This window comes from Schistocerca nitens, chromosome 2, assembly GCF_023898315.1.
Source record: "Schistocerca nitens isolate TAMUIC-IGC-003100 chromosome 2, iqSchNite1.1, whole genome shotgun sequence".
In the NCBI taxonomy this organism is placed as follows: Eukaryota; Metazoa; Arthropoda; class Insecta; order Orthoptera; family Acrididae; genus Schistocerca; species Schistocerca nitens.
Genome location: NC_064615.1, coordinates 1132378102 through 1132395873, shown reverse-complemented (window position 1 = coordinate 1132395873; position 17772 = coordinate 1132378102).

The window sequence follows — 17772 nt, the reverse complement described above, 5'->3', positions numbered from 1 at the left end:
ATGGACGCAAATTGTGTGTTAATTCGTCAATGTGAGGGAGCGAGGGATGCAGTAAAGGAGGAATAATGCATCGGAAAAGAGATACTCGGAACCCCAAAGGAAATCCTGTCGTTTCCGTAGAAACGTATCTCGATTTAGAAGGACAATGCAGGGAATCCAGAGTATTTCACATGGACGCAAATTGTGTGTTAATTCGTCAATGTGAGGGAGCGAGGGATGCAGTAAAGGAGGAATAATGCATCGGAAAAGAGATACTCGGAACCCCAAAGAAAATCCTATCGTTTCCGTAGAAACGTATCTCGATTTAGAAGGACAATGCAGGGAATCCGAGTATTTCATATGGACGCAAATTGTGTGTTAATTCGTCAATGTGAGGGAGCGAGGGATGCAGTAAAGAATGAATATTGCATCGGAAAAGAGATACTCGGAACCCCAAAGAAAATCCTATCGTTTCCTTAGAAACGTATCTCGATATAGAAGGACAATGCAGGGAATCCGGAGTATATCATATGGACGCAAATTGTGTGTTAATTCGTCAATGTGAGGGAGCGAGGGATGCAGTAAAGGTGGAATAGATGCAGTAAAGGAGGAATAATGCATCGGAAAAGAGATACTCGGAACCCCAAAGGAAATCCTGTCGTTTCCGTAGAAACGTATCTCGATTTAGAAGGACAATGCAGGGAATCCAGAGTATTTCACATGGACGCAAATTGTGTGTTAATTCGGCAATGTGAGGGAGCGAGGGATGCAGTAAAGGAGGAATAATGCATCGGAAAAGAGATACTCGGAACCCCAAAGAAAATCCTATCGTTTCCGTAGAAACGTATCTCGATTTAGAAGGACAATGCAAGGAATCCAGAGTATTTCATATGGACGCAAATTGTGCGTTAATTCGTCAATGTGAGGGAGCGAGGGATGCAGTAAAGGAGGAATAATGCATCGGAAAAGAGATATTCGGAACCCCAAAGAAAATCCTATCGTTTCCGTAGAAACGTATCTCGATTTAGAAGGACAATGCAGGGAATCCCGAGTATTTCATATGGACGCAAATTGTGTGTTAATTCGTCAATGTGAGGGAGCGAGGGATGCAGTAAAGGAGGAATAATGCATCGGAAAAGAGATACTCGGAACCCCAAAGAAAATCCTATAGTTTCCGTAGAAACGTATCTCGATTGAGAAGGACAATGCAGGGAAATCAGGGTATTTCATATGGACGCAAATTGTGTGTTAATTCATCAATGTGAGGGAGCGAGGGATGCAGTAAAGGAGGAATAATGCATCGGAAAAGAGATACGCGGAACCCCAAAGAAAATCCTATCGTTTCCGTAGAAACGTATCTCGATTTAGAAGGACAATGCAGGGAATTTAGAGTATTTCATATGGACGCAAATTGTGTTTTAATTCGTCAATGTGAGGGAGCGAGGGAAGCAGTAAAGGAGGAATAATGCATCGGAAAAGAGATACTCGGAACCCCAAAGAAAATCCTATTGTTTCCGTAGAAACGTATCTTGATTTAGAAGGACAATGCAGGGAATCCAGAGTATTTCATATGGACGCAAATTGTGTGTTAATTCGTCAATGTGAGGGAGCGAGGGATGAGGTAAAGGAGGAATAATGCATCGGAAAAGAGATACTCGACTCCCAAAAGAAAATCCTATCGTTTCTGTAGAAACGTATCTCGTTTTAGAAAGACAATGCAGGGAACCCAGAGTATTTCATATGGACGCAATTTGTGTTTTAATTCGTCAATGTGAGGGAGCGAGGGATGCAGTAAAGGAGGAATAATGCATCGGAAAAGAGATACTCGGAACCCCAAAGAAAATCCTATCGTTTCCGTAGAAACGAATCCCGATTTAGAAGGACAATGCACGGAATCCAGAGTATTTCAGATGGACGCAAATTGTGTGTTAATTCGTCAATGTGAGGGAACGAGGGATGCAGTAAAGGAGGAATAATGCATCGGAAAAGAGATACTCGGAACCCCAAAGAAAATCCTATCGTTTCCGTAGAAACGTATCTCGATTTAGAAGGACAATGCAGGGAATCAAGAGTAATTCATATGGACGCAAATTGTGTGTTAATTCGTCAATGTGAGTTAGCGAGGGATGCAGTATAGGAGGAATAATGCATCGGAAAAGAGATAATCGGAACCCCAAAGGAAATCCTGTCGTTTCCGTAGAAACGTATCTCGATTTTGAAGGACAATGCAGGGAATCCAGAGTATTTCACATGGACGCTGTTTGTGTGTTAATTCGTCAATGTGAGGGAGCGAGGGATGCAGTAAAGGAGGAATAATGCATCGGAAAAGAGATACTCGGAACCCCAAAGAAAATCCTATCGTTTCCTTAGAAACGTATCTCGATATAGAAGGACAATGCAGGGAATCCGGAGTATATCATATGGACGTAATTGTGTGTTAATTCGTCAATGTGAGGGAGCGAGGGATGCAGTAAAGGTGGAATAGATGCAGTAAAGGAGGAATAATGCATCGGAAAAGAGATACTCGACTCCCAAAAGAAAATCCTATCGTTTCCGTAGAAACGTATCTCGTTTTAGAAAGATACTGCAGGGAACCCAGAGTATTTCATATGGACGCAAATTGTGTGTTAATTCGGCAATGTGAGGGAGCGAGGGACGCAGTAAAGGAGGAATAATGCATCGGAAAAGAGATACTCGGAACCCCAATGAAAATCCTATAGTTTCCGTAGAAACGTATCTCGATTTAGAAGGACAATGCAGGGAATCCAGAGTATTTCATATGGACGCAAATTGTGTGTTAATTCATCAATGTGAGGGAGCGAGGGATGCAGTAAAGGAGGAATAATGGATCGGAAAAGAGATACGCGGAACCCCAAAGAAAATCCTATCGTTTCCGTAGAAACGTATCTCGATTTAGAAGGACAATGGAGGGAATTTAGAGTATTTCATATGGACGCAAATTGTGTGTTAATTCGTCAATGTGAGGGAGCGAGGAATGCAGTAAAGAGGAATAATGCATCGGAAAAGAGATACTCGGAACCCCAAAGAAAATCCTATCGTTTCCGTAGAAACGTGTCTTGATTTAGAAGGATAATGCAGGGTATCCAGGGTATTTAATATGGACGCAAATTGTGCGTTAATTCGTCAATGTGAGGGAGCGAGGGATGCAGTAAAGGAGGAATAATGCATCGGAAAAGAGATACTCGGAACCCCAAAGAAAATCCTATCGTTTCCGCAGAAACTTATCTCGATTTAGAAGGACAATGCAGGGAATCCCGAGTATTTCATATGGACGCAAATTGTGTGTTAATTCGTCAATGTGAGGGAGCGAGGGATGCAGTAAAGGAGGAATAATGCATCGGATAAGAGATACTCGGAAACCCAAAGAAAATCCTATAGTTTCCGTAGAAACGTATCTCGATTTAGAAGGACAATGCAAGGAATCCAGAGTATTTCATATGGACGCAAATTGTGTGTTAATTCATCAATGTGAGGGAGCGAGGGATGCAGTAAAGGAGGAATAATGCATCGGAAAAGAGATACGCGGAACCCCAAAGAAAATCCTATCGTTTCCGTAGAAACGTATCTCGATTTAGAATGACAATGCAGGGAATTTAGAGTATTTCATATGGACGCAAATTGTGTGTTAATTCGTCAATGTGAGGGAGCGAGGGAAGCAGTAAGGGAGGAATAATGCATCGGAAAAGAGATACTCGGAACCCCAAAGAAAATCCTATTGTTTCCGTAGAAACGTATCTTGATTTAGAAGGACAATGCAGGGAATCCAGAGTATTTCATATGGACGCAAATTGTGTGTTAATTCGTCAATGTGAGGGAGCGAGGGATGAGGTAAAGGAGGAATAATGCATCGGAAAAGAGATACTCGACTCCCAAAAGAAAATCCAATTGTTCCCGTAGAAACGTATCTTGATTTAGAAGGACAATGCAGGGAATCCAGAGTATTTCATATGGACGCAAATTGTGTGTTAATTCGTCAATGTGAGGGAGCGAGGGATGAGGTAAAGGAGGAATAATGCATCGGAAAAGAGATACTCGACTCCCAAAAGAAAATCCTATCGTTTCCGTAGAAACGTATCTCGTTTTAGAAAGATAATGCAGGGAACCCAGAGTATTTCATATGGACGCAATTTGTGTGTTCATTCGGCAATGTGAGGGAGCGAGGGATGCAGTAAAGGAGGAATAATGCATCGGAAAAGAGATACTCGGAACCCCAAAGAAAATCCTATCGTTTCCGTAGAAACGAATCCTGATTTAGAAGGACAATGCAGGGAATCCAGAGTATTTCAGATGGACGCAAATTGTGTGTTAATTCGTCAATGTGAGGGAACGAGGGATGCAGTAAAGGAGGAATAATGCATCGGAAAAGAGATACTCGGAACCCCAAAGAAAATCCTATCGTTTCCGTAGAAACGTATCTCGATTTAGAAGGACAATGCAGGGAATCCCGAGTATTTCATATGGACGCAAATTGTGTGTTAATTCGTCAATGTGAGGGAGCGAGGGATGCAGTAAAGGAGGAATAATGCATCGGAAAAGAGATACTCGGAACCCCAAAGAAAATCCTATAGTTTCCGTAGAAACGTATCTCGATTGAGAAGGACAATGCAGGGAAATCAGGGTATTTCATATGGACGCAAATTGTGTGTTAATTCATCAATGTGAGGGAGCGAGGGATGCAGTAAAGGAGGAATAATGCATCGGAAAAGAGATACGCGGAACCCCAAAGAAAATCCTATCGTTTCCGTAGAAACGTATCTCGATTTAGAAGGACAATGCAGGGAATTTAGAGTATTTCATATGGACGCAAATTGTGTTTTAATTCGTCAATGTGAGGGAGCGAGGGAAGCAGTAAAGGAGGAATAATGCATCGGAAAAGAGATACTCGGAACCCCAAAGAAAATCCTATTGTTTCCGTAGAAACGTATCTTGATTTAGAAGGACAATGCAGGGAATCCAGAGTATTTCATATGGACGCAAATTGTGTGTTAATTCGTCAATGTGAGGGAGCGAGGGATGAGGTAAAGGAGGAATAATGCATCGGAAAAGAGATACTCGACTCCCAAAAGAAAATCCTATCGTTTCCGTAGAAACGTATCTCGTTTTAGAAAGACAATGCAGGGAACCCAGAGTATTTCATATGGACGCAATTTGTGTTTTAATTCGTCAATGTGAGGGAGCGAGGGATGCAGTAAAGGAGGAATAATGCATCGGAAAAGAGATACTCGGAACCCCAAAGAAAATCCTATCGTTTCCGTAGAAACGAATCCCGATTTAGAAGGACAATGCACGGAATCCAGAGTATTTCAGATGGACGCAAATTGTGTGTTAATTCGTCAATGTGAGGGAACGAGGGATGCAGTAAAGGAGGAATAATGCATCGGAAAAGAGATACTCGGAACCCCAAAGAAAATCCTATCGTTTCCGTAGAAACGTATCTCGATTTAGAAGGACAATGCAGGGAATCAAGAGTAATTCATATGGACGCAAATTGTGTGTTAATTCGTCAATGTGAGTTAGCGAGGGATGCAGTATAGGAGGAATAATGCATCGGAAAAGAGATAATCGGAACCCCAAAGGAAATCCTGTCGTTTCCGTAGAAACGTATCTCGATTTTGAAGGACAATGCAGGGAATCCAGAGTATTTCACATGGACGCTGTTTGTGTGTTAATTCGTCAATGTGAGGGAGCGAGGGATGCAGTAAAGGAGGAATAATGCATCGGAAAAGAGATACTCGGAACCCCAAAGAAAATCCTATCGTTTCCTTAGAAACGTATCTCGATATAGAAGGACAATGCAGGGAATCCGGAGTATATCATATGGACGTAATTGTGTGTTAATTCGTCAATGTGAGGGAGCGAGGGATGCAGTAAAGGTGGAATAGATGCAGTAAAGGAGGAATAATGCATCGGAAAAGAGATACTCGACTCCCAAAAGAAAATCCTATCGTTTCCGTAGAAACGTATCTCGTTTTAGAAAGATACTGCAGGGAACCCAGAGTATTTCATATGGACGCAAATTGTGTGTTAATTCGGCAATGTGAGGGAGCGAGGGACGCAGTAAAGGAGGAATAATGCATCGGAAAAGAGATACTCGGAACCCCAATGAAAATCCTATAGTTTCCGTAGAAACGTATCTCGATTTAGAAGGACAATGCAGGGAATCCAGAGTATTTCATATGGACGCAAATTGTGTGTTAATTCATCAATGTGAGGGAGCGAGGGATGCAGTAAAGGAGGAATAATGCATCGGAAAAGAGATACGCGGAACCCCAAAGAAAATCCTATCGTTTCCGTAGAAACGTATCTCGATTTAGAAGGACAATGGAGGGAATTTAGAGTATTTCATATGGACGCAAATTGTGTGTTAATTCGTCAATGTGAGGGAGCGAGGAATGCAGTAAAGAGGAATAATGCATCGGAAAAGAGATACTCGGAACCCCAAAGAAAATCCTATCGTTTTCGTAGAAACGTGTCTTGATTTAGAAGGACAATGCAGGGTATCCAGAGTATTTAATATGGACGCAAATTGTGCGTTAATTCGTCAATGTGAGGGAGCGAGGGATGCAGTAAAGGAGGAATAATGCATCGGAAAAGAGATACTCGGAACCCCAAAGAAAATCCTATCGTTTCCGCAGAAACTTATCTCGATTTAGAAGGACAATGCAGGGAATCCCGAGTATTTCATATGGACGCAAATTGTGTGTTAATTCGTCAATGTGAGGGAGCGAGGGATGCAGTAAAGGAGGAATAATGCATCGGATAAGAGATACTCGGAAACCCAAAGAAAATCCTATAGTTTCCGTAGAAACGTATCTCGATTTAGAAGGACAATGCAAGGAATCCAGAGTATTTCATATGGACGCAAATTGTGTGTTAATTCATCAATGTGAGGGAGCGAGGGATGCAGTAAAGGAGGAATAATGCATCGGAAAAGAGATACGCGGAACCCCAAAGAAAATCCTATCGTTTCCGTAGAAACGTATCTCGATTTAGAAGGACAATGCAGGGAATTTAGAGTATTTCATATGGACGCAAATTGTGTGTTAATTCGTCAATGTGAGGGAGCGAGGGAAGCAGTAAGGGAGGAATAATGCATCGGAAAAGAGATACTCGGAACCCCAAAGAAAATCCTATTGTTTCCGTAGAAACGTATCTTGATTTAGAAGGACAATGCAGGGAATCCAGAGTATTTCATATGGACGCAAATTGTGTGTTAATTCGTCAATGTGAGGGAGCGAGGGATGAGGTAAAGGAGGAATAATGCATCGGAAAAGAGATACTCGACTCCCAAAAGAAAATCCAATTGTTCCCGTAGAAACGTATCTTGATTTAGAAGGACAATGCAGGGAATCCAGAGTATTTCATATGGACGCAAATTGTGTGTTAATTCGTCAATGTGAGGGAGCGAGGGATGAGGTAAAGGAGGAATAATGCATCGGAAAAGAGATACTCGACTCCCAAAAGAAAATCCTATCGTTTCCGTAGAAACGTATCTCGTTTTAGAAAGATAATGCAGGGAACCCAGAGTATTTCATATGGACGCAATTTGTGTGTTCATTCGGCAATGTGAGGGAGCGAGGGATGCAGTAAAGGAGGAATAATGCATCGGAAAAGAGATACTCGGAACCCCAAAGAAAATCCTATCGTTTCCGTAGAAACGAATCCTGATTTAGAAGGACAATGCAGGGAATCCAGAGTATTTCAGATGGACGCAAATTGTGTGTTAATTCGTCAATGTGAGGGAACGAGGGATGCAGTAAAGGAGGAATAATGCATCGGAAAAGAGATACTCGGAACCCCAAAGAAAATCCTATCGTTTCCGTAGAAACGTATCTCGATTTAGAAGGACAATGCAGGGAATCCAGAGTATTTCACATGGACGCAAATTGTGTGTTAATTCGTCAATGTGAGGGAGCGAGGGATGCAGTAAAGGAGGAATAATGCATCGGAAAAGAGATACTCGGAACCCCAAAGAAAATCCTATCGTTTCCTTAGAAACGTATCTCGATATAGAAGGACAATGCAGGGAATCCGGAGTATATCATATGGACGCAAATTGTGTGTTAATTCGTCAATGTGAGGGAGCGAGGGATGCAGTAAAGGTGGAATAGATGCAGTAAAGGAGGAATAATGCATCGGAAAAGAGATACTCGACTCCCAAAAGAAAATCCTATCGTTTCCGTAGAAACGTATCTCGTTTTAGAAAGATAATGCAGGGAACCCAGAGTATTTCATATGGACGCAAATTGTGTGTTAATTCGTCAATGTGAGGGAGCGAGGGATGAGGTAAAGGAGGAATAATGCATCGGAAAAGAGATACTCGACTCCCAAAAGAAAATCCTATTGTTCCCGTAGAAACGTATCTTGATTTAGAAGGACAATGCAGGGAATCCAGAGTATTTCATATGGACGCAAATTGTGTGTTAATTCGTCAATGTGAGGGAGCGAGGGATGCAGTAAAGGAGGAATAATGCATCGGAAAAGAGATACTCGGAACCCCAAAGAAAATCCTATCGTTTCCGTAGAAACGTATCTCGATTTAGAAGGACAATGCAAGGAATCCAGAGTATTTCATATGGACGCAAATTGTGCGTTAATTCGTCAATGTGAGGGAGCGAGGGATGCAGTAAAGGAGGAATAATGCATCGGAAAAGAGATATTCGGAACCCCAAAGAAAATCCTATCGTTTCCGTAGAAACGTATCTCGATTTAGAAGGACAATGCAGGGAATCCCGAGTATTTCATATGGACGCAAATTGTGTGTTAATTCGTCAATGTGAGGGAGCGAGGGATGCAGTAAAGGAGGAATAATGCATCGGAAAAGAGATACTCGGAACCCCAAAGAAAATCCTATAGTTTCCGTAGAAACGTATCTCGATTTAGAAGGACAATGCAGGGAAATCAGGGTATTTCATATGGACGCAAATTGTGTGTTAATTCATCAATGTGAGGGAGCGAGGGATGCAGTAAAGGAGGAATAATGCATCGGAAAAGAGATACGCGGAACCCCAAAGAAAATCCTATCGTCTCCGTAGAAACGTATCTCGATTTAGAAGGACAATGCAGGGAATTTAGAGTATTTCATATGGACGCAAATTGTGTTTTAATTCGTCAATGTGAGGGAGCGAGGGAAGCAGTAAAGGAGGAATAATGCATCGGAAAAGAGATACTCGGAACCCCAAAGAAAATCCTATTGTTTCCGTAGAAACGTATCTTGATTTAGAAGGACAATGCAGGGAATCCAGAGTATTTCATATGGACGCAAATTGTGTGTTAATTCGTCAATGTGAGGGAGCGAGGGATGAGGTAAAGGAGGAATAATGCATCGGAAAAGAGATACTCGACTCCCAAAAGAAAATCCTATCGTTTCCGTAGAAACGTATCTCGTTTTAGAAAGACAATGCAGGGAACCCAGAGTATTTCATATGGACGCAATTTGTGTGTTAATTCGTCAATGTGAGGGAGCGAGGGATGCAGTAAAGGAGGAATAATGCATCGGAAAAGAGATACTCGGAACCCCAAAGAAAATCCTATCGTTTCCGTAGAAACGAATCCCGATTTAGAAGGACAATGCACGGAATCCAGAGTATTTCAGATGGACGCAAATTGTGTGTTAATTCGTCAATGTGAGGGAACGAGGGATGCAGTAAAGGAGGAATAATGCATCGGAAAAGAGATACTCGGAACCCCAAAGAAAATCCTATCGTTTCCGTAGAAACGTATCTCGATTTAGAAGGACAATGCAGGGAATCAAGAGTAATTCATATGGACGCAAATTGTGTGTTAATTCGTCAATGTGAGTTAGCGAGGGATGCAGTATAGGAGGAATAATGCATCGGAAAAGAGATAATCGGAACCCCAAAGGAAATCCTGTCGTTTCCGTAGAAACGTATCTCGATTTTGAAGGACAATGCAGGGAATCCAGAGTATTTCACATGGACGCTGTTTGTGTGTTAATTCGTCAATGTGAGGGAGCGAGGGATGCAGTAAAGGAGGAATAATGCATCGGAAAAGAGATACTCGGAACCCCAAAGAAAATCCTATCGTTTCCTTAGAAACGTATCTCGATATAGAAGGACAATGCAGGGAATCCGGAGTATATCATATGGACGCAAATTGTGTGTTAATTCGTCAATGTGAGGGAGCGAGGGATGCAGTAAAGGTGGAATAGATGCAGTAAAGGAGGAATAATGCATCGGAAAAGAGATACTCGACTCCCAAAAGAAAATCCTATCGTTTCCCTAGAAACGTATCTCGTTTTAGAAAGATACTGCAGGGAACCCAGAGTATTTCATATGGACGCAAATTGTGTGTTAATTCGGCAATGTGAGGGAGCGAGGGACGCAGTAAAGGAGGAATAATGCATCGGAAAAGAGATACTCGGAACCCCAATGAAAATCCTATAGTTTCCGTAGAAACGTATCTCGATTTAGAAGGACAATGCAGGGAATCCAGAGTATTTCATATGGACGCAAATTGTGTGTTAATTCATCAATGTGAGGGAGCGAGGGATGCAGTAAAGGAGGAATAATGCATCGGAAAAGAGATACGCGGAACCCCAAAGAAAATCCTATCGTTTCCGTAGAAACGTATCTCGATTTAGAAGGACAATGGAGGGAATTTAGAGTATTTCATATGGACGCAAATTGTGTGTTAATTCGTCAATGTGAGGGAGCGAGGAATGCAGTAAAGAGGAATAATGCATCGGAAAAGAGATACTCGGAACCCCAAAGAAAATCCTATCGTTTCCGTAGAAACGTGTCTTGATTTAGAAGGACAATGCAGGGTATCCAGAGTATTTAATATGGACGCAAATTGTGCGTTAATTCGTCAATGTGAGGGAGCGAGGGATGCAGTAAAGGAGGAATAATGCATCGGAAAAGAGATACTCGGAACCCCAAAGAAAATCCTATCGTTTCCGCAGAAACTTATCTCGATTTAGAAGGACAATGCAGGGAATCCCGAGTATTTCATATGGACGCAAATTGTGTGTTAATTCGTCAATGTGAGGGAGCGAGGGATGCAGTAAAGGAGGAATAATGCATCGGATAAGAGATACTCGGAAACCCAAAGAAAATCCTATAGTTTCCGTAGAAACGTATCTCGATTTAGAAGGACAATGCAAGGAATCCAGAGTATTTCATATGGACGCAAATTGTGTGTTAATTCATCAATGTGAGGGAGCGAGGGATGCAGTAAAGGAGGAATAATGCATCGGAAAAGAGATACGCGGAACCCCAAAGAAAATCCTATCGTTTCCGTAGAAACGTATCTCGATTTAGAAGGACAATGCAGGGAATTTAGAGTATTTCATATGGACGCAAATTGTGTGTTAATTCGTCAATGTGAGGGAGCGAGGGAAGCAGTAAGGGAGGAATAATGCATCGGAAAAGAGATACTCGGAACCCCAAAGAAAATCCTATTGTTTCCGTAGAAACGTATCTTGATTTAGAAGGACAATGCAGGGAATCCAGAGTATTTCATATGGACGCAAATTGTGTGTTAATTCGTCAATGTGAGGGAGCGAGGGATGAGGTAAAGGAGGAATAATGCATCGGAAAAGAGATACTCGACTCCCAAAAGAAAATCCAATTGTTCCCGTAGAAACGTATCTTGATTTAGAAGGACAATGCAGGGAATCCAGAGTATTTCATATGGACGCAAATTGTGTGTTAATTCGTCAATGTGAGGGAGCGAGGGATGAGGTAAAGGAGGAATAATGCATCGGAAAAGAGATACTCGACTCCCAAAAGAAAATCCTATCGTTTCCGTAGAAACGTATCTTGATTTAGAAGGACAATGCAGGGAATCCAGAGTATTTCATATGGACGCAAATTGTGTGTTAATTCGTCAATGTGAGGGAGCGAGGGATGAGGTAAAGGAGGAATAATGCATCGGAAAAGAGATACTCGACTCCCAAAAGAAAATCCTATCGTTTCCGTAGAAACGTATCTCGTTTTAGAAAGACAATGCAGGGAACCCAGAGTATTTCATATGGACGCAATTTGTGTGTTAATTCGTCAATGTGAGGGAGCGAGGGATGCAGTAAAGGAGGAATAATGCATCGGAAAAGAGATACTCGGAACCCCAAAGAAAATCCTATCGTTTCCGTAGAAACGAATCCCGATTTAGAAGGACAATGCACGGAATCCAGAGTATTTCAGATGGACGCAAATTGTGTGTTAATTCGTCAATGTGAGGGAACGAGGGATGCAGTAAAGGAGGAATAATGCATCGGAAAAGAGATACTCGGAACCCCAAAGAAAATCCTATCGTTTCCGTAGAAACGTATCTCGATTTAGAAGGACAATGCAGGGAATCAAGAGTAATTCATATGGACGCAAATTGTGTGTTAATTCGTCAATGTGAGTTAGCGAGGGATGCAGTATAGGAGGAATAATGCATCGGAAAAGAGATAATCGGAACCCCAAAGGAAATCCTGTCGTTTCCGTAGAAACGTATCTCGATTTTGAAGGACAATGCAGGGAATCCAGAGTATTTCACATGGACGCTGTTTGTGTGTTAATTCGTCAATGTGAGGGAGCGAGGGATGCAGTAAAGGAGGAATAATGCATCGGAAAAGAGATACTCGGAACCCCAAAGAAAATCCTATCGTTTCCTTAGAAACGTATCTCGATATAGAAGGACAATGCAGGGAATCCGGAGTATATCATATGGACGCAAATTGTGTGTTAATTCGTCAATGTGAGGGAGCGAGGGATGCAGTAAAGGTGGAATAGATGCAGTAAAGGAGGAATAATGCATCGGAAAAGAGATACTCGACTCCCAAAAGAAAATCCTATCGTTTCCGTAGAAACGTATCTCGTTTTAGAAAGATACTGCAGGGAACCCAGAGTATTTCATATGGACGCAAATTGTGTGTTAATTCGGCAATGTGAGGGAGCGAGGGACGCAGTAAAGGAGGAATAATGCATCGGAAAAGAGATACTCGGAACCCCAATGAAAATCCTATAGTTTCCGTAGAAACGTATCTCGATTTAGAAGGACAATGCAGGGAATCCAGAGTATTTCATATGGACGCAAATTGTGTGTTAATTCATCAATGTGAGGGAGCGAGGGATGCAGTAAAGGAGGAATAATGCATCGGAAAAGAGATACGCGGAACCCCAAAGAAAATCCTATCGTTTCCGTAGAAACGTATCTCGATTTAGAAGGACAATGGAGGGAATTTAGAGTATTTCATATGGACGCAAATTGTGTGTTAATTCGTCAATGTGTGGGAGCGAGGAATGCAGTAAAGAGGAATAATGCATCGGAAAAGAGATACTCGGAACCCCAAAGAAAATCCTATCGTTTCCGTAGAAACGAGTCTTGATTTAGAAGGACAATGCAGGGTATCCAGAGTATTTAATATGGACGCAAATTGTGCGTTAATTCGTCAATGTGAGGGAGCGAGGGATGCAGTAAAGGAGGAATAATGCATCGGAAAAGAGATACTCGGAACCCCAAAGAAAATCCTATCGTTTCCGCAGAAACTTATCTCGATTTAGAAGGACAATGCAGGGAATCCCGAGTATTTCATATGGACGCAAATTGTGTGTTAATTCGTCAATGTGAGGGAGCGAGGGATGCAGTAAAGGAGGAATAATGCATCGGATAAGAGATACTCGGAAACCCAAAGAAAATCCTATAGTTTCCGTAGAAACGTATCTCGATTTAGAAGGACAATGCAAGGAATCCAGAGTATTTCATATGGACGCAAATTGTGTGTTAATTCATCAATGTGAGGGAGCGAGGGATGCAGTAAAGGAGGAATAATGCATCGGAAAAGAGATACGCGGAACCCCAAAGAAAATCCTATCGTTTCCGTAGAAACGTATCTCGATTTAGAAGGACAATGCAGGGAATTTAGAGTATTTCATATGGACGCAAATTGTGTGTTAATTCGTCAATGTGAGGGAGCGAGGGAAGCAGTAAGGGAGGAATAATGCATCGGAAAAGAGATACTCGGAACCCCAAAGAAAATCCTATTGTTTCCGTAGAAACGTATCTTGATTTAGAAGGACAATGCAGGGAATCCAGAGTATTTCATATGGACGCAAATTGTGTGTTAATTCGTCAATGTGAGGGAGCGAGGGATGAGGTAAAGGAGGAATAATGCATCGGAAAAGAGATACTCGACTCCCAAAAGAAAATCCAATTGTTCCCGTAGAAACGTATCTTGATTTAGAAGGACAATGCAGGGAATCCAGAGTATTTCATATGGACGCAAATTGTGTGTTAATTCGTCAATGTGAGGGAGCGAGGGATGAGGTAAAGGAGGAATAATGCATCGGAAAAGAGATACTCGACTCCCAAAAGAAAATCCTATCGTTTCCGTAGAAACGTATCTCGTTTTAGAAAGATAATGCAGGGAACCCAGAGTATTTCATATGGACGCAATTTGTGTGTTCATTCGGCAATGTGAGGGAGCGAGGGATGCAGTAAAGGAGGAATAATGCATCGGAAAAGAGATACTCGGAACCCCAAAGAAAGTCCTATCGTTTCCGTAGAAACGAATCCTGATTTAGAAGGACAATGCAGGGAATCCAGAGTATTTCAGATGGACGCAAATTGTGTGTTAATTCGTCAATGTGAGGGAACGAGGGATGCAGTAAAGGAGGAATAATGCATCGGAAAAGAGATACTCGGAACCCCAAAGAAAATCCTATCGTTTCCGTAGAAACGTATCTCGATTTAGAAGGACAATGCAGGGAATCCAGAGTATTTCACATGGACGCAAATTGTGTGTTAATTCGTCAATGTGAGGGAGCGAGGGATGCAGTAAAGGAGGAATAATGCATCGGAAAAGAGATACTCGGAACCCCAAAGAAAATCCTATCGTTTCCTTAGAAACGTATCTCGATATAGAAGGACAATGCAGGGAATCCGGAGTATATCATATGGACGCAAATTGTGTGTTAATTCGTCAATGTGAGGGAGCGAGGGATGCAGTAAAGGTGGAATAGATGCAGTAAAGGAGGAATAATGCATCGGAAAAGAGATACTCGACTCCCAAAAGAAAATCCTATCGTTTCCGTAGAAACGTATCTCGTTTTAGAAAGATAATGCAGGGAACCCAGAGTATTTCATATGGACGCAAATTGTGTGTTAATTCGTCAATGTGAGGGAGCGAGGGATGAGGTAAAGGAGGAATAATGCATCGGAAAAGAGATACTCGACTCCCAAAAGAAAATCCTATTGTTCCCGTAGAAACGTATCTTGATTTAGAAGGACAATGCAGGGAATCCAGAGTATTTCATATGGACGCAAATTGTGTGTTAATTCGTCAATGTGAGGGAGCGAGGGATGCAGTAAAGGAGGAATAATGCATCGGAAAAGAGATACTCGGAACCCCAAAGAAAATCCTATCGTTTCCGTAGAAACGTATCTCGATTTAGAAGGACAATGCAAGGAATCCAGAGTATTTCATATGGACGCAAATTGTGCGTTAATTCGTCAATGTGAGGGAGCGAGGGATGCAGTAAAGGAGGAATAATGCATCGGAAAAGAGATATTCGGAACCCCAAAGAAAATCCTATCGTTTCCGTAGAAACGTATCTCGATTTAGAAGGACAATGCAGGGAATCCCGAGTATTTCATATGGACGCAAATTGTGTGTTAATTCGTCAATGTGAGGGAGCGAGGGATGCAGTAAAGGAGGAATAATGCATCGGAAAAGAGATACTCGGAACCCCAAAGAAAATCCTATAGTTTCCGTAGAAACGTATCTCGATTTAGAAGGACAATGCCGGGAAATCAGGGTATTTCATATGGACGCAAATTGTGTGTTAATTCATCAATGTGAGGGAGCGAGGGATGCAGTAAAGGAGGAATAATGCATCGGAAAAGAGATACGCGGAACCCCAAAGAAAATCCTATCGTTTCCGTAGAAACGTATCTCGATTTAGAAGGACAATGCAGGGAATTTAGAGTATTTCATATGGACGCAAATTGTGTTTTAATTCGTCAATGTGAGGGAGCGAGGGAAGCAGTAAAAGAGGAATAATGCATCGGAAAAGAGATACTCGGAACCCCAAAGAAAATCCTATTGTTTCCGTAGAAACGTATCTTGATTTAGAAGGACAATGCAGGGAATCCAGAGTATTTCATATGGACGCAAATTGTGTGTTAATTCGTCAATGTGAGGGAGCGAGGGATGAGGTAAAGGAGGAATAATGCATCGGAAAAGAGATACTCGACTCCCAAAAGAAAATCCTATCGTTTCCGTAGAAACGTATCTCGTTTTAGAAAGACAATGCAGGGAACCCAGAGTATTTCATATGGACGCAATTTGTGTGTTAATTCGTCAATGTGAGGGAGCGAGGGATGCAGTAAAGGAGGAATAATGCATCGGAAAAGAGATACTCGGAACCCCAAAGAAAATCCTATCGTTTCCGTAGAAACGAATCCCGATTTAGAAGGACAATGCACGGAATCCAGAGTATTTCAGATGGACGCAAATTGTGTGTTAATTCGTCAATGTGAGGGAACGAGGGATGCAGTAAAGGAGGAATAATGCATCGGAAAAGAGATACTCGGAACCCCAAAGAAAATCCTATCGTTTCCGTAGAAACGTATCTCGATTTAGAAGGACAATGCAGGGAATCAAGAGTAATTCATATGGACGCAAATTGTGTGTTAATTCGTCAATGTGAGTTAGCGAGGGATGCAGTATAGGAGGAATAATGCATCGGAAAAGAGATAATCGGAACCCCAAAGGAAATCCTGTCGTTTCCGTAGAAACGTATCTCGATTTTGAAGGACAATGCAGGGAATCCAGAGTATTTCACATGGACGCTGTTTGTGTGTTAATTCGTCAATGTGAGGGAGCGAGGGATGCAGTAAAGGAGGAATAATGCATCGGAAAAGAGATACTCGGAACCCCAAAGAAAATCCTATCGTTTCCTTAGAAACGTATCTCGATATAGAAGGACAATGCAGGGAATCCAGAGTATTTCATATGGACGCAAATTGTGTGTTAATTCATCAATGTGAGGGAGCGAGGGATGCAGTAAAGGAGGAATAATGCATCGGAAAAGAGATACGCGGAACCCCAAAGAAAATCCTATCGTTTCCGTAGAAACGTATCTCGATTTAGAAGGACAATGGAGGGAATTTAGAGTATTTCATATGGACGCAAATTGTGTGTTAATTCGTCAATGTGAGGGAGCGAGGAATGCAGTAAAGAGGAATAATGCATCGGAAAAGAGATACTCGGAACCCCAAAGAAAATCCTATCGTTTCCGTAGAAACGTGTCTTGATTTAGAAGGACAATGCAGGGTATCCGGAGTATTTAATATGGACGCAAATTGTGCGTTAATTCGTCAATGTGAGGGAGCGAGGGATGCAGTAAAGGAGGAATAATGCATCGGAAAAGAGATACTCGGAACCCCAAAGAAAATCCTATCGTTTCCGCAGAAACTTATCTCGATTTAGAAGGACAATGCAGGGAATCCCGAGTATTTCATATGGACGCAAATTGTGTGTTAATTCGTCAATGTGAGGGAGCGAGGGATGCAGTAAAGGAGGAATAATGCATCGGATAAGAGATACTCGGAAACCCAAAGAAAATCCTATAGTTTCCGTAGAAACGTATCTCGATTTAGAAGGACAATGCAAGGAATCCAGAGTATTTCATATGGACGCAAATTGTGTGTTAATTCATCAATGTGAGGGAGCGAGGGATGCAGTAAAGGAGGAATAATGCATCGGAAAAGAGATACGCGGAACCCCAAAGAAAATCCTATCGTTTCCGTAGAAACGTATCT